The sequence below is a fragment of the Haliotis rubra genome, unplaced genomic scaffold, assembly GCF_003918875.1.
Source record: "Haliotis rubra isolate DU_JTF1 unplaced genomic scaffold, ASM391887v1 Scf1526, whole genome shotgun sequence".
Classification (NCBI taxonomy): Eukaryota; Metazoa; Mollusca; class Gastropoda; order Lepetellida; family Haliotidae; genus Haliotis; species Haliotis rubra.
In genome coordinates this window covers 48,099-66,448 of record NW_025765477.1, presented here as the reverse complement: position 1 = coordinate 66,448, position 18,350 = coordinate 48,099, and the positions used below count along the sequence as shown (strand labels likewise).

Below are 18,350 nucleotides of genomic sequence, written 5' to 3'. Positions count from 1 at the left end.
CAGTTAGGTCACACGTCCATTACACTTCCCATGACAGATATTCCTGTTTGTAATAATGAACCAACGTAAGATAGTGTCAATTAGATCACACCACCTTTAAACATTCCATGACAGATATTCCTGTTAGTAATGGTGAACCAACGTAAGGTCGTTTCAGTTAGAAAACACGGCCATGAAACATCCCATGACAGATATTCCTGTTTGTTTTACAGTGGGGTGTTTCTGTGGGCCTTTTTCGTCTTGGCTATAATCCTCCCCAAAAAGTAAGTACATGGTTGGAGATTTGGGCTCCTCTTCGGTAACGTTCTAGTGAACCTCCCGAGGCAAGACCACCTGTCTGTATTAAAGGCTAGTTTCTACCCTGGGCATTACCTACCTACTTTGCTAACAAACCTGTGATTATATGGGATTCAAACTCTGAAAAAATCATTATCATTATTTTTTACCAATTACATTTGTTGTCTTTAAAGGGTTAGAGCTATATGATGCGGGTTAAATCTTCTTTTTGATGTTCAAAAGGTGATGCACATTTGCGTCTTTCTTTACAGGAAAATAGTTCAAGGAAACGGCATAACTTTATCATATTTGTAAGTACCCGGAGAAGAATACAATTCAGGAACGTAGTCATACTAAACCTGTCTTATAAACCACTGACAATAACGAATGGCAGTTGGCATACCTAATTCGTGCATTGACAATATATCAGTGGAACATGTTTAGATCAGCTGTTTGTGACTTACGGCGATATGTAATGCCGTGACCGTCGGTCGTCTAGACGGATCACAAACCCAAGCAAGCTGAGACGGACGAACACTAGATTTGATGGTTACAGTCGCTGCTTCGATGTCGAGATCAAGTACAGTCAACTGTAACACTGAGTTGTGGATCGAACCTTTACACCTCAACTAGGTGCTTATTTACAAGGTGTGTGTTTGGTTGGCATGTAATTTACATACAAAGACGTTCTAGCTCCATGCATAACTGTAAATGCATTTGTGTTTCAGAGCTTCACCTATGCATGCCTTCTTGGAGCAGTATCTGGGTGAGTTTATATCTACATTTTGTGACATATTTATATATTCCTGGAGAAAAACTAAAATTACAATATATCTGGGCGCTATCTTCTATCAAATATGTTATCGTTGGTGGCAACTACCCACGAGAAGTGGTCCATATGTCATTATTGGCAACTGACATTTGATCCAGTTGATCATCACCAGTCACCTGAGTGGTGTTCCTGGACTCTAGCGTTCGCTGGCCACTACCAGGCGATGCCGTGTGTCGTTAGTGGCAACAAACAGACTGTCGGATAAATATGAAATTAATACATTTATCCAACTTGAATTCAGATATGTTGAACGTCATAGTATGAAATAGATACTCCGTCAACAACTCACATTTTAAGGACAGATAACAATCTATGGATGCGCAACTGCTTATTTAAAGTGAGAGCGATGTTAACATCGACATCAAGCAAGTGATGATCCTCAATAAGGATTGAAAGGCATATCTATCTAGGCGATGCGTTGTTAACTGGCTTCCCTATTTCATTGCAGTCCTAACTCCCATTGCACTGTACAAACACATCTTCACACTTGTATGTATGCCTCTCTATCGTGTTCTGTTCGTCACTTCTTTGATATCGATGTTAGAACACGTCGCTCTCACTGTAATAAATAGGTTGTTCATCTATAGATTGGTATACTTCCTTACAGCTCCAACTTCTACATGCCCCTCAAATAAGCTAATACACATTTGGATGAAATTACAGTAATTTTCTGTTCATATCGTTTTTAAAAACATTGTTTGAAGGGGGTTTGGGTGGAGTAGTACAAATCGGCTCTAAGTTACAATACGTAACTAAAAAAAACCCGTCTCGTGTCATGTTCTTTGCACCAGTCAATTTTTTTAACAACAGGCGTTAAACACGTGCAAACATGTATCAAACATGTATATTTTGCTCAAATGTATTTCCATCAATGTTATATTTCAGGCATTTTGCAACCTACAGCTTGCTGTCCGCTAGTGTAATGATGGGACTCACCTACCTGTCTGTCGCCATCTTTTCCGTAAAGGTAGGGACGATCATAGTATAAAATAGATATCTTTTTATCTTTTTTCCGCTCACTTCAACAAGCGCCGTTGAGCAGTCATGTCCAATCTGGAAACCAGGCTCTACACAAATCAATTATCATTCATTCATTCATTCATTCATTCATCAGAGGACTAGAAACTGTCTTTCTAAACTTTGTAAGATATTCCATTAAACTCTCTTTTCATATGTGTTATGAAATATTGGCTGAAAGCGTTCGCTCGTCACGCCGACGTCGACGGTTTCGATTCTTCACATGGGTACAATATGTGAAGCCCATTTTCCGTGTCCCTCGCCGTGATATTGCTGGAATATTGCTAAAACTAAACTCACTCATTCACTCACTTATGTTACTATTAAAACGTGAAATACACAAACCATGGCCTTGTTTAGTCAGTTAAGTCATGGGGCAATGAGGTAGTGTTCGTTCTTCAAGCCGAAGTTCCGGGTTCGATTCCACACTTAGGTACAATATTTGGAGTCCATTTCTGATGTCCCCTGCCGCGACATTGAAGGAATAGAGACGTGGAACCCGACTTACCTACTCAGCCTTTTAATCCGTTGAGATCCGGGTTAGAATTTGTCTTCAGCAACCCATGCTTGTCGTAAGAGGCGACTAACGGGATCGGGTTGGTGACACATGTCATCGTATCTTAATTGCGTCGATCGATGCTCATGCTGTTGGTCACTGGAATGTCTGGCCCAGACACGATTATTTACAGACTGCAGACATATAATTGGAATATTGCTGAGTGCGGCGTTAAACAACGACCATCGAACTACTCACTGTTTAACTTATGTAACACAACCTTTATGTTTTAGGCTGACATCAACATGAAGAAGGGGCTAATTTTTGTCACCGTCGTGGTGTTCGTCGTCACTGGCGCCATCTGCATCGGCACTTACTTCGCCTTTGGACTTTACAAGGTGAGTGACAGTGAAGGACCATGCCACATACTTACGTCAAGCACCACCAGCACAGAAAATACTATTATGAGTCTTTCAAGTCTTAAATATTTTAAAATCTGAGACATTCAACACATTTTTGTAGTTTAACCAGCTGTGTTGTAGTTTAACATGACACAAGCTTGCAACGTAAACAGTATTTTGTTATAATAAGGTGAAATACCTTATATGTTTATATTTACAGCTTCGGGACACTGCCATTGGTGGAGCCATTGCATTTGTCCTCTGTGAGGTAAGTGAATAGGATGGACAGACGCAGATGAATTTCCGAGTACAAGGAAATATTTAAAGAAGTGTTATTTTTTATGAAAACACAAATTCTTTATGGATCGTGAAAAAACTGACGGCGGATTTTTTATGCATAAATGTGCAGAATACAGGAACCTCTGACATTGTTTTGTACTAAGTAACATTATACCAACTGTAACTATAGTTTCTATAAGGATTATATGTTATGAGAGTTTTGTGTGAACAATAAGGTACATGAAATTACTATTCTTTATGCATCGTTAATACAAAGGCATGATCATGCTGTTGATCCCTGGATTGTCTGGTCCAGACTCGATTATTTACAGGCCGCCGCAATATAGCTGGAATATAGCTGAGTGCGGCGTAAAACTAAACTCACTCACTCATTATCATCACTGATTATCAAAGCAGCTACGTTTTAGTGTTTTAATGTGCTAAGTATACATGTAGATAGTAGACGAGATGCATTGTTTGTCGAATTACGTCCACATCTTGTGATTAAAAATACAGAGATTTAAACCTGATGAAGATCAGTGAACGCCCAAGGGTAAACATTAATGTTATTACAATTAGTGATGCTGGTATATTCCCTTTCAGCTCTTTACCACGTCCATTCAGCTGATGCTAGCTAAGGACAACCATGGTTTCACCAAAGAGAACCACTGCCTGGCTTTCTTTAATATATTTTCGCATACGAAGGATGCAATTATCCTTTGCATAGCTAAGCTTTTGTGTTGCGCAATATAGCCTGTGCTGCGAATGTTGCTCAAATTTCAAGACCCCGTAGGTTCTCCGCCATGGCTGAGACACGACACGAGGCATATTGTATGTTTTATTACCTTGATAACGTGGTACATGTACACACAATTACTAGCAATATCAGTAGTGTCAATATGTATCTGTTTTAGACAGTGTTATTTTCCCGTCTAAGAACTGAAGTGCCTTTAGTTTGGTGGGTAGGTCTACTGATATTGATTTTGTTTGTTTTACTTTACTCGATCATGAATAGAATTGTTGGTTTTTTTATCTCTGTTCAGATTTCCCCTGACAGTAGAATTTCATCATCAGCATAAGTACTGGTTTTGTCCCTAAAGTTACAAAGTACAAAACTTAATTCTTCACATAGTTACATGTTCATTTTGGACCAAGATTGGAATGAAAAAAATCGTTGGTCTTAAGTTGTACTGAAACAGATGTTCGACATAATGGATTGCCGGCAAAAATATGTGCGACGAAGAAGAACAACTTACGATCGTGGGTTCAAATACCACCTCTTAAGCTGGCAAGCTGGAATGGAAGTGTTAGCACCCATAGTGTTAACTGTCTTGGTAGGTTCACCCATAGTGTTGGCATATCTGTCTGGCAGTGCTGTTGTCGCATCCTGTTCTTGGTAGGTTCCGCTGACACAACCATAGTGCTGGCACATCTGTCTGGTATAGATGTTACACCCTGGTCTTGATAGGTTCAACTGACGCTCCCATAGTGTTAACTGTCTGGTAGTGATGTTACAGATTCCGCAGACACAACCATAGTGTTGGCACATCTGTCTGGTAGTCATGTTGCACCCTGGTCTTGGTAGATTCCGCTGACACTACCATAGTGTTGGCACATCTGTCTGGTAGTGTGGTCTTGGTAGGCTCCGCCGACACAACCATAGTGTTGGCACGTCTGTCTGGTAGTCATGTTGCACCCTGGTCTTGGTAGATTCCGCTGACACTACCATAGTGTTGGCACATCTGTCTGGTAGTGTGGTCTTGGTAGGCTCCGCCGACACAACCATAGTGTTGGCACATCTGTCTGGTAGTCATGTTGCACCCTGGTCTTGGTAGATTCCGCTGACACTACCATAGTGTTGGCACATCTGTCTGGTAGTGTGGTCTTGGTAGGCTCCGCCGACACAACCATAGTGTTGGCACATCTGTCTGGTAGTCATGTTGCACCCTGGTCTTGGTAGGTTCACCCATAGTGTTGGCACGTCTGTCTGGTAGTGATGTCGGACCCTGGTCTTGGTAGGTTCCGCTGACACAATCATAGTGTTGGCACGTCTGTCTGGTAGTGATGTCGCACCCTGAACTTGGTAGGTTCCGGTGACACAACCATAGTGTTGGCACCGGAAGTGATGTATCTACTATGTTATTGACTTACTGTTAAGAATTTGTATATAACATGTAAATGTGTACATTTCCTTCACTCACTGACACTCAAATGAATAGTAATAAAACTTTACGAATTGCTGATATTTTATGAAGAAAACTACAGTTCAAGTCAAATACTATTTCACATGCTAGTAACGCTAGTTGATAAATAAAATACAATGTACCAGTATGAAATGAATATGTGTTCTTGTTTTTAATGAACATGATCAGTATTTATATCTCATGTTATTACTCACACTTAAGATGAAATGTTTAACCCCCTGAAGCAGGAGTATTGTTGTCACACATATCATGGGACCATATATACAGTTACAGACACTTGTGAGATTTTCCTAGTGGCCCAAGTGGTGATGTATCTGTAAAAAAAACCACACTTTTGGTGGTCACTAACTGCTATTTTCTTCTCCAAAATATCAGTGGCCCAAAGACAAAAGTGGTGGCCATCTGCCACTAGTAGTTTCTATCACTGTATATATGGTGCCATGCATATGGCAGTCTAAGGGTTAAGGTGATTTACAAGTTTGAATTCATTGAATATCTATAGGTTGGTATTTAAACATAAAACAGCAATGATAACAAAAGTCAAGGTGAGGTAAACATTCAGTTTAATGATTTAAACATCAATTCAATGAGAATATGTATTTATAATTTATCATTCTTGTTGGTGATATATCACATTGCAAAATCACATACATCTCATAAGCTTAAGCAGCCTACTAGATGTCTGAAACATACATGACTACTCAGTCTTTGTCCTTGATGAGTTCTGGTCTGAGGTTACACAGGACTGCACACACTTTGACTATCTTATCCAACTTTTGAACAGAATTAAGAGGTAGAACCTGATTCAAAATTCTGTAAGACTTCAACCTGGTAATTGCTCTTTCTACATGTATTCTTACAGATGCAATTCTTCGTGTTTCTATACACTCTGTAGCACTCAGTTGTTTACGACCCTTCATAAAAGCAGGAATGTTCACTTTCACTCTTCTAGCATTAAGTTCATTGCTTATTGTAAAGCCTCTATCTGTCATTACCTCATCACCAGGTAACAAGTAGTTTAGAAAAACCGAGTTCTTGGTGATATACACATCACTTGCACGACCCCGATAGCATCTTGAAACATACATAATATACCCATTGGGAGCAAACGCAACAAGAGTTTTGGCAGTATTGTGACTTTTATATGCACTGTAGGTTTGAGCTCTAACCTCCAATGAAAATGGACGTTGCAAGAACATTTCTGTAAGTCAATAATGCAGGTAGTGTGTGGATAGGTAGTCTTAAAGGACATTGGCATTGAGGATCTAATAACATCTCTTGGGAGCCAAACAATGCAATCCTTCAGCTTTCTGGCTAAAATTGAGATACAAATTCCTAAAATTTTACTTGCTAATTGCGTGGAAATTGAAAATCTTCTCCCGAGATCAAGAAACTGAATTCCCAGCCTAAGTCTCATAAGTGTGAGTAGTGTTTGATCTGAGAGTGGCATCTTAATGTTTGACCGCAGTACAGCTGTAAGATAACTTATTAATGACAGAAACACTTGTAGAGTAAGTCCAGTGTAAAACACAGAATCAGTGTCAGTCTTAATACTGTCTGCAGAAAAGGTAGGAAAATTAACCTGAACAGAGACATTCTTTGTTTTGGTCGTGTAGTGCTGGGTTGCATAACGGTGATCTACTGACTTGTTAAAATGAACGTGTACTCCTACAGTTCTGTTTGGAACTTTTATCATAGGTCTGTGAAGACAAAAACAAGACTTCTGTTTACAACAGTCACAATTTCTTGGTCTGGAGCCATCATTCTCCTTTTCCTTCTCTTCAGCTTGAGATACAGGTTGATCTGTCAGTTCAGCTTCAGCATGGCACTCCTCAGTCAGTTGATTGCTCCTTGGGGTCCGAGAAACATCAGAGAGAGGGTGTCGGAAAATGGTCCTTCTCCCTTGTGTCACCTGGAGAGTGGAAAGTTAAAGTATAACAGGCTATTATACATTTACATCAAGGAACAGTAATAAATAGTTAATAACATAATTGTCAAAATAACTTTACGTTTAATACATCACAAGTAGGACTATATTGTACATTACATTAAACTAAAAGTACACTAACCTTTATTTGATATCCCAAATTTAAGACTGGAACAGGATTTTGTTTGCTTGGATGGCCATCCAAAAAATGAATTGAGCATATCTGAAAAAAAGTTATAGAAATAAAATAATTACATTTCTATTTAGCCAATGTCACTCCAGTAACTGCAATGGGTTATCACATTTTCAACAATTTTGTTCACTCGAGCCTTTATGTTTATGTAAATAAGAAATTCTTTACATCCGTGTACTATGTGTACGCTAACGATACACGGAGGGTAAAGTAATTAAGTAATAATAAATTACATAATAAATTAATCGAGTAATGTTATTATTAACTAATTTTAAGTAAAGATATATTGAGTAAATAATGATAAATAGACTGTTTCCTCTCAATATTTTTGAGATATATTGCAAGATATCAGTAAGTTTCTACAATTGAAATGTCTCTAGAATAATGATTTGTAGCACATAAGCTTTTAAAATGTTGGAATATGTTACTAGTAAAAATTGTCGTTCAACCCTTTGTTGCATAGCTTTACCCTACAGTGCATTCGTACCTCCTATACTGTAACATAGGAGGTACGAATGCTACGAGATCTTAAGCTTACGAGAGCTTTGTGAAACGGGGTCCAGCACTGTAGGCCCTACATGAATAACAAAATATCTAATGTTTCATTATCTCTAGTTATCAGATGGGATAAACTATTGTGCCACTAATTATCTTGACATACCACAGTGCTATGAGATGAGTGAAAATCCTTCCGATTAACACGTGACACCCAAACACGACGACGATCTTCATTCACAGGAAACCTATGGAGATGATAGGGAAACAAACAAGGGCAGTCCTTCCGTGGCAGTTTATGGACTGTACAGGGCAATTCCTTCCATATACGTAGATTTCTCTGGCTATTTGAACAGTCTTTCATATCACAAATTCTCCCTGATCCACGTTCATAAGGCCTACATCTGTCCCGAGACATATTTTCGAAAAAACCCAGCAAGTTCCCAGACGTAAACGTCAATGTCAATTTGCAGCCGCTTAATGGCGGACGACTCTAGCGCCACCACAAAGGGGAATAATTGAGAGTGGCACCAAGCACTCCTGTGTGTACAATCAGCGTGTTCTCCAGGGACGCCAGTACCAAGGTCGGACTTGAGTTATTCTGGTATTGTGTACACATCATACTGAAACCATTGCTCTCCTGACAGTTCAATCGTTTTCGAGAGAATGAGCATGTTTACCTCCTGTGGGTGGAGAGAACATCACGGATGAATGGTTCAGCATGCTACATTGCCTTTGTGAGTGTCGTCGACCCATGTTGTCACGATGTAGTCGTTGAAGACGCCAGCTCTTGGGACGTCAGGAGTGTCATCCATGGCTTCAATCCAAGTGTCTTGGACCGCGGCTTGAGGAAGTAGAGGTAGTCCAGCTGCTCTCCTGATCCACTTGGTGACTTCGGGGTTTTCCTTGTAGGCAACAGCTAGTCCAAGATCCTGAACCTTCCTCCAGATGGCTTGACAGAAATGGAAGAAACAGCCCTTCACGTCAGCAGTGGGAAATTCTGTTTCTATGGCGTGGATTGCTGCTAGCTCAAAATCGGTCTGGATGCAGGCAGGATCAAGCGGTCTGTTGAGTCTCTGCTGAACTTCATCCTTGAGCAATCGGAAGAGTCTGGAGTAGGTTGTTGTCTGGCGGTCCGGAAGAAGGGCGAAGATGAGGGGATATGTTGTTCCGAAGGCCAAGATCTTGTCGTCATGGCCGTCCGCAAACAGGAGGAATGGTCTACCATCTGCTGTCTGCGTCCAGGGATCTTGGAGGTCGACTTCTGATCTCGTCTGTGGTAAGACAGGAATCGTCTTCTGGCGGTGGCGGTACAGGGCACTGCTAACAGATGGAAAGGAGGGCATGGTACGTGTCTCGTCATCAGTCAGGTTGGTAAGCTCGTTGTTGTAGATGGTGCGCATCGGTATTGACTCCTCCCTGGCTCTCTTCCTCAGGTTGCTGACAAACCGGACCTTCTGGCTATCCTCTGGTGGGTGATTGTGTTCAGTCGTATTTCTTACCACATCGCCAACAGTTGTGACTCTTCCTTTGCATGTTGACTGCACACACTTCCAGTGTACACAGGTCTGTCGCTCAACATTCTTAGTGTGAAGATATCCATCCAACAGAACTTGACGGCTACCTCTCCGTGACATAACAAACTCAGCATTGCGAAGACCAGCCATGTTGATGCCATGTTTGTTTCATGTCAGCACTTATATACTGTATGGAACAATCTCAATTTCCTGTATCATCTCCACGTTTTATTTCTCTCAACTTCTCAACATTGTAATATATGTAACATTAAAGTGCACTATAACAACTTTTCTTAACAACATTTAGCAATCACAACACTTTTCCAATTGTATGTTTCTTCTACTCAGGGTTGAGGTTTGTTTTCATCATGAGACCACTAATTTCCTTGCCACAAAAGACTAATCACATTTATGCATCCCTGATCTCATCTATGCTCCATGCACTAATCCCTCTTTAGGATTAGTCTATTATATCAGACAGGTAAATGCTAGGTGTTGTTTTAACTAGCTGTAGGGGTACTGGAGTGTAGGGGTAGTGGCATGTAGGGGTTATGGGTGTGAACCATCTTGAGTTACGCGGCGTCAGTACAGGCATTCTTCGTTCACGTTAACAGAATACTCGGCTACACCAAATACACGTCAGTAAGTAATCATGTTTGTATTTAGTTATACATATTCATTGAGAGAGAGAGGGAGAGAAAGTTGTTGGAACGTTATATCCGACCATGTTGCTAACTCAGCTAACTGATCATTACATGCCCAGATTAATGTTGAAAGTATTGCTGTGATTCCGTGGCTCATCTAACATGATATCAGTCGCGCAATATGTGGTAATCTACCCGCGAGTGAAAGGGTCATTAGTATTCACAAAAGGCGACGAGTGCGTCCATACCGTCTGTGTATACCTATGGATTTCACCGAGTGACGCGATTACTACTGCACGCTTCGCTATAGACGTTATTCTTCTGTCGCAGTTAAATACAGGGTTAGTCTCCGTTCCTGAAGAAACACGAGGTTAGGTATGCCTGTATATGAGGGTTGAGTGGTAAGTTAGCAATATCTGAAGACATTAACACGATTGTACAACGTAATCGATGTACTCATTGATAAATCTTTGCAGAGCGGGGAGTTATCCCAGTTGCGGTGAAGGCCTTCTCTTGTCTCCTAAGTTGCTATTACGTGAAATGTCCTGAGGTTTCAGCTTTCTTTATGCCTGGGAGCAGATGGAAGACTCAGGAGAAGAAAGGAGGACACGGGAGCAAATTGATATATTAACGACACACTTGTACTGTTAGCCATGTCACTTATTTGTGCACTGGCCTACTGTCCTGAGGAAAGGGAGTATCTTTTCTCAACTTCGCGCGACTGTCTTGATTTCATCTAGTAAATTTCTCCAAACTGCAATATCACGCTCTCTCTCTCTCGATGACAACCTCGGCTTCCTGGATCTTTGGTGTCTGAAGTATGAAATATTTCCACAGCTTTGGTTGTTGTTTACTGGACGTATTGAACCCAGGTTGAATTCATTTGCTAGTCGTTGCAAGAACCTTTCTGAGTCAGCTTCAAACGACACATTTGCCTGGCGCGTTTACTGAGGCAAACGACCTTAACCGATTTTTGTTCTCTTATATTCATAAATGGCTTTAGGTGTTAAGCCCTTCTCTGTAATTTAAACCCGTTCCTGAAGTTCGTGCATTAAGCAAAAGTCACAGAAACCTGCGTATTTTTCCGTCTTTTCACAACGAAAAATCACAAGATTTTGTGGACACAAGATCACAAGATTCTGTGACATCAAGTAATGACCACTACAGAAGATCTCTGTAACTTAATTTGTTCTACGTGAGTATCAGAGCGTATCAATATACCCCCGTATCTGCCTGTACACTGTACATCTTGTACTCTGTACATATTGTCCACTGGTTTATCCAAAACACACTGAAAAATATAAGGCAGTCTAAAACTTTACTAAAGACAGAAACAGTTTAATAATTTCCCACAAGTAAGTTATACAGTGTTTACGATACATTCTGTACCGACAAAACATCCGGCTAATAAATATACATACAAGAGTGATGAGTGACTTTAGTTTTACGCCGCACTCAGCAATATTCCAGCTATATGGCGGCAGTCTGTAAATAATCGAGTCTGGACCAGACAGTCCAGTGATCAACAACATGAGCATCGATCTGCACAATTGGGAACCGACGACATATGTCATCCAAGTCAGCGAGCCTGACCACCCGATCCCGTTAGTCGCCTCTTACGACAAGCATGGGTTACTGAAGGCACATTCTAACCCGGGCCTTCACGGGTATACATACAAGACTAGTGATACTAAACAGTGAATTGTTGTCTAAGATCAGATATGACTGTTTACACGTCACATATTCAGCTGGTGTCTGAAATATGATGCTTGGTGATACAAGACAGGTTGATCAATAACACTTACGTTCTACTAACAAACTGTTTTTGTCATTTAAAACGTTTATGTCAAAGGCTTTTAAACATGGGAAGATCTTCATGAAAGTCACTATTATTTACACAATCGGTTTTTACAAAATTAATGAATACGATAAATCATTTGCATTTCATTAGTATATATACACAAGGAACTTAGTTAATTACTCCTTGACATATCTCACGATTGAATGATTGTGAAATGATTGTTCATCGTGTGCAACAAAGGGATCCTCCTGTACAGAACCTGGTCTAATTGGAAGCTGGTTTACACTAGGAATGGCGTAGACTGCCTCTTCAGAGGAACAGGAGGCTGTCAGGGGGTATGAGGAGGAAAGAGCTGGCTGTCATACAGTCACATGGAGGTTACACTCGGTATTTACCTAGAATCGTGTAAGAAACGCAAAATGACATTTTGAATGTGTTTCGTGGTCACCATGAGAAGTTTTAGGTACGTGCTGAAAACCTATCATTGCAAAAGTACAGTCGGTGCTTAATTAAAGGTCACATGCAACGTAAAACACAACTTTGCAGATTCTGATACCTTTCGGTATGGACATACCGAAACAAATCGTCAAAAATGCAAATTCAACTAATAAAGTTGAAAAATAACGCGATGAAAAAAAACGCGCGAAATCGGAGTTCAAACGTTTCACTAATTTTCCCCAGACTTTTCTGGGGAAAACGGGTTTCAACAGCTGGGCTGCGCTCATAGCACGTACGCAAGTAAATAGGTTCGCGCAGCTTGGAAGCGGGTTGTCGGGTGAATACTCGGTGAAGGCATTGGTGTGAGCTATTTTTCTAATGTTTTGTTGATATCTCACAGGCGCGAGCTTTTTATATGTTATGACAGTAAATTAACTGTTTATATAATTTCATTTGTCTATTTCACCACACGTTCTTCTTACCGAGACACTTTCTCAGTTCGATACTTAAAAGCAATGTTATTATTTAGCGTTGACAGAATTTCAAACTGTGATATAGATATGTCGTTGTCACAGACAAAACTCAATGTCTGTTTTATTGACACCTGTGTGTCTGCCTGCCTGTCTGCTAATGACAATATTCAATACACAACTGCGATCACTGACCACATGCAATTTGAACTTAACACCAATCAGGCTATACACCATAAACAAAATGCATTGATTTATGGCACGAGTTCGGTCTCTGTCACATTATGTAATTAGACAGACAGGCAGGTGTGATACTTGTATACATGACATGTTATGATGTCTGTTGATTGCAAAATGTTATGCACCAAAAATGGGCATGTATTTACAAAACCCAACATCTCTATATATACACACACAATCAGCCGTAAGGGCATCTGCAAATGAACCAGCCGTTACACTTGAGTGCACACCCACCTGCTCTGACTGGGTTCGGTATCCCGGCTGCTTCGTTTCGAGGGAAGTAAACCCAAGTACACAATATTGCACTTTTGATTTGCGATTGTACGCTTATAATTTTGTTTATATGTTTTTTCATAACCAGCAATGTATATTATATGTCATGAATAAGTGATAATTGTGTTTTAATTATGTTTGATTTTTTGGTTGCATGTGACCTTTAACAAAAAGCACTCTACTACAAAGACTATCAAATGAGGAAAAGCCAGTGGTTGGTTGATGTCCTCTTTGTGGAGTACCTAGTTGGATGGCTGGACGACGTGGACAACGTGGACAACGATCCATGACATTCCAGGGGGATTCTTGTGGACATGTCTGGGAGGCGTGCAGGGCACATCAATATTGACGCTGTTGGCTGCAAGGAAGTTCTATACAATTCCGGCTGTTTGGGGCCAGGCGTTGTCATGCTGATAAAGGACATTACGCGGCCGCTGTTGTAGAAGTGGTTTGGCAGTTGGGTGAATAATGCCATCAATGTAACGCTGAGCTGTCACATTTCCATTACATCCGGCACACAAATTCCAACCCACACCATAACTACCCTCGGCCATAAGACCCGACCTCCTGAACGCCACCGTTGTTCTTTCTTCTATTGAACTGTGTAATGTCAATAACGAATGTATCTGCTTTTCAATCTAGTGCTATGACATTCTCTGTTCTAAAAATGACAACGTAATGAATGTATGTCTTTGAAACGAAACCACTTTGTACTTACAATGTATATTAATGCAGACTTGTTCTCGTCACTATATGGCTGGAATAATGCCGATGTGACGTAAAGCCCAACTCAACTCAACTCAACTCTTTCTTCTATTCGGCACGGTGTCTTCCTTCAGCGCTGAACTGACAAAACCAGTTTTCCATCGTGATGAAGACCCTCAGCCAGTCACGTCGCTGCCAACGATGTGCAGTCCAGGCCAATCTCAGTTTCTGACGACGATTGTGTTCTGTTAATAATTGTCTCCTGTAAGCTCTGTAAACCCTAAGTCAATGAGCCATGTCTCGCCTGGCCTCTGTCTGTCGACTTACCATGTGACGCAAGGCATTCATCGCTGATGATGTTACTGTGTCAGGAATCGATTCCGCAGATGCAAAGTACAAAAGGACCGGGCATTATTAGGCGTAGGTACCCCTAGTCTTAATGTTCTTGTCTGTAACGTTGCATCAAGGCAGTTACAGCGACACCGGAGCAACCGAACGTTATATCAATGTTTGCAAGGGTGGTCTCAATCTCATTTTGTTCATAATTCTCTGATATTGCACTAGTCATTTTCAAAAAGATAAGGAATAGTCATTTTCAGCACAGGTTAATGGCAAGGGTGAAAACTGGGCCTTGATATAGGCCAGTGGAATATGTATTCTTCATGATAATTCATTTCATACATCCATTCTTTCAAAAAGATGGTTAATGCACCTCGAGAATGATCGTGCAGACGAACAGTATTTCTTTCATAATGGCATGTATATATCAAGATGAATATCTGCTATCCGTGATGAAAGTCAACAACCCTTGGCTTAAACAATGCTAAAAAGGATGTTTTCGGCTCTGAAGCGCTGCGTTGATTACCATAGCACATGCCACCTGTTTAACAAACGGGATAAGGCGGGATTTGTTTTGTCTAGCGGGGGTGGTTAAAATATATTTAATTTAATATTGTCATTGCAATGAAGCTGCATCCTGTACATTGTATGTTTTCAGGTGTGAGAAATTTGGGTTATGTCCCCTACGTACCCGATGGTCAAAAGCCGCCTCCACCAAGGCAAGCCTTTGTAACATCATCTACGGAACAAGTTCTCACGACAGCAGTAGCAGCAGCATAAGCAGCAACAGCACCACCACCACCTCCAGAACCAGCACAAGCACCAAAGCCAAAGCCAAAACCAAAGCCAGCTACCGGAGCAGGAACATCGGCACCTGTGGCCGACCCTTCTTTGAAAGGCTTCAAAAGCAAGGAAAACCGAAGAGCAATGACATGGAGGGTAGGTCTCTTATGTTAGAATGCTGAAAAGGATCATAAAACATATTGTGTTATTTCACTAGAGACATATTTATATATTTAAGTAAAGCTAACATAGCGAGGAAACAACCAACCAACCAACCAATCAATCAATCAATCAATCAATCAATCAATCAATCAATCAATCAATCAATCTCTAGAGTACACTAAATAACGTTACGGCATTATTCTCAATGTTAAAGAGATATACTGGATCCTTGGATTACCTTCATTACACCGCCCCATGATACTACTAGAGCCTATGTGCCAATACTTTTACAGCTGTACCTTCTCCTCATGGCGATACAGATATCAGCGGTTGGGTCTGTCAGTATCTTTGTCTTTTTGTAAGTAAACAATGCTTTCTTTAAGGATATAACTGCAAGGACGCAAGACTGTCTTCTTTCAGATGACTTCTTTGCACATATCACCAATATAATAATAATTTGATAAATAGTTAAAATCTTTGGTGATTTAAATCGGATCATTCGTCCTGTGAGTGCAGACAGATCAATGTATAGATGAAGATCAACACTTGTAACATACCTGTGGTCGCCATGCCATTTCCCATCACTCATCAAGGCAACGCCCTGCAAATGGGTGATACTGTGTGTTTTTCAGCAAACCGATCACAGGTTGGATGGGTTGCCTCTGCTGTACGCTTCCATGTAAGTGTAGAGTCATCCCACGTACTATCAGCTCTGAGATGGTGAAAGATGTGCAAGGTATTCAGTCTGAGAGACCCGTCTTTAATCACTTATTCAAAGTGCTTCAGTTTTTCAGACCTCGTGTTGTGCGAAGTTGGGATGTTAAACATGTGAACTCTGTTGACCGACAATAGTCTGAGGATACCTTATATTCATTCATCATTCATCAGCTGTAATAATGAACCAACGTAAGGTCACACCACCATTAAACATCCCATGACAGATATTCCTGTTTGTAATGGTGAACCAACGTAAGGTCGTGTCAGTTAGGTCACACCACCATTAAACATCCCATGACAGATATTCCTGTTTGTAATGGTGAACCAACGTACGGTCGTGTCAGTTAGATCACACGTCCATTAAACACCCCATGACAGATATTCCTGTTTGTAATGGTGAACCAACGTACGGTCGTGTCAGTTAGGTCACACCACCATTAAACATCCCATGACCGATACTCCTGTTTGTAATGGTGAACCAACGTAAGGTCGTTTCAGTTAGATCACACGACCTTTAAACATTCCATGACAGATATTCCTGTTTTTTTTGCAGGGGGGTGTTTCTTTGGGCCTTTGTCGTCTTGGCTATAATCGTCCCCAAAAAGTAAGTACATGGTAGGAGATCTGGGCACCTCCTTTGTAACGTTCTAGTGAACCTCCCTAGGCAAAACCACTTGTCTGTATTAAAAGCTTGTTTCTACTTGGGGCACTACCAACCTATGTTCGTATCAAACCTGTGATTATAACCAATGCAAATATGGGATTCAAACTCCTGAAAAAAAATCCATTTTATTATTTTTTACGAATCATATTTGTTGTCTTTAAAGTGTTAGAGCTGTAGGATGCGGGTTAAATCTTTTTTGTAATGTTCAACAGGTGATGCACATTTGCGTCTTTCTTTACAGGAAAATAGTTGAAGGAAACGGCATCCGCTTTATCATATTTGTAAGTACCCGGAGAAGTATACAAGTCAGGAACGTAGTGCTATTAAACCTTTCTTATAAACCATTGACAGTAAGAAATGCTTGATCAGAATGGTAGTTGGCATGCCTAATTCGTGCATTGACAATATATCAGTGGAACATGTTTAGATCAGCTGTTTGTGACTTACGGCGATATGTAATGCCGTGACCGTCAGTCGTCTAGACGGATCACAAACCCAAGCAAGCTGAGACGGACGAACACTAGATTTGATGGTTACAGTTGCTGCTTCGATGTCGAGATCCAGTACAGTCACCTGTAACATTGACTTGAGGATCGAACCTTTACACCTCAACTAGGTGCATATTTACATGTGTGTGTTTGGTTTGCATGTAATTTACATGCAAAGACGTTCTAGCTCCATGCACAGCTGTGAATTCATTTGTGTTTCACAGCTTCACCTATGCATGCCTTCTTGGAGCAGTATCTGGGTGAGTTTAAATCTACCATTTGTGATATATTCATATATTCCTGGAAACAATATAAAAATACAATATATCTGGACGCTATCATCTATAGAAAATGTTATCGTTGGTGGCAACTGCCATTTGATCCAGTTGATCATCGCCAGTCAACAATGTTATCTTTAGTATACCTACATATCATAAGATCGTAATGGCCTCTACCCACGAGAAGTGGTCCAGATTGTCGATCCTACAAACTGAAATCCTTTGGACACCGATCGTTCTCTACTCTGCACCTGTGCTTTGGAACTCTCTCCCATGTGCCTTTAAAAGCTCTGACACAATTGACATGTTTAAGTCCAGACTTAAAACCCACCATTTCTCAGTATATGACGTATAATTTCAGCTGTAAATACTACAGTGTAAATATTCTGTAGCGCTTTGAGCATGCCTTAGGGTGTGGAAAGGGCGCATTATAAATATGCATTTATTATTAGGTTTTACAGATTAAGATGAAAATGCAGCAGAGAGGGTTCGGGTGATCCTGGCACAGTCAGGCTGGTAAGGCTCATCATCAGCTCAGGGCCCTTGCCCCTACACGCAGCCCAGACAGCGAATGGGACTTCTCCCAGGAAACGCTGCCTGGTGGAACCCACCAAGAACTTTCCGGAGAATATGAAGACTCCCCAACACTGCAGCCTTCTACATTACCCAGAGTGTCAAAAGGGCTGTACTCCCGGTGGAGAACCCGGGCAC

At 40.8% G+C, this 18,350-nt stretch overlaps 3 long non-coding RNA genes across 3 annotated transcripts; 2 read left to right on the top strand and 1 right to left on the bottom strand.

Annotated features, from left to right (window-relative positions):
- Nucleotides 1-212: 212 nt before the first annotated feature.
- On the top strand, nt 213-17,667 carry LOC124270554. Its single transcript, XR_006896820.1, has 4 exons — nt 213-263; nt 17,115-17,154; nt 17,540-17,541; nt 17,586-17,667. It is a non-coding gene; the product is annotated as an uncharacterized LOC124270554 (long non-coding RNA).
- LOC124270553 lies at nt 575-3,267 on the top strand. The gene is made up of 5 exons (XR_006896819.1): nt 575-587; nt 1,005-1,042; nt 1,994-2,075; nt 2,915-3,019; nt 3,243-3,267. It is a non-coding gene; the product is annotated as an uncharacterized LOC124270553 (long non-coding RNA).
- LOC124270556 lies at nt 7,281-7,671 on the bottom strand. The gene is made up of 2 exons (XR_006896822.1): nt 7,575-7,671; nt 7,281-7,417 (listed from the first exon to the last, which is right to left on the bottom strand). It is a non-coding gene; the product is annotated as an uncharacterized LOC124270556 (long non-coding RNA).
- Nucleotides 17,668-18,350: the final 683 nt, after the last annotated feature.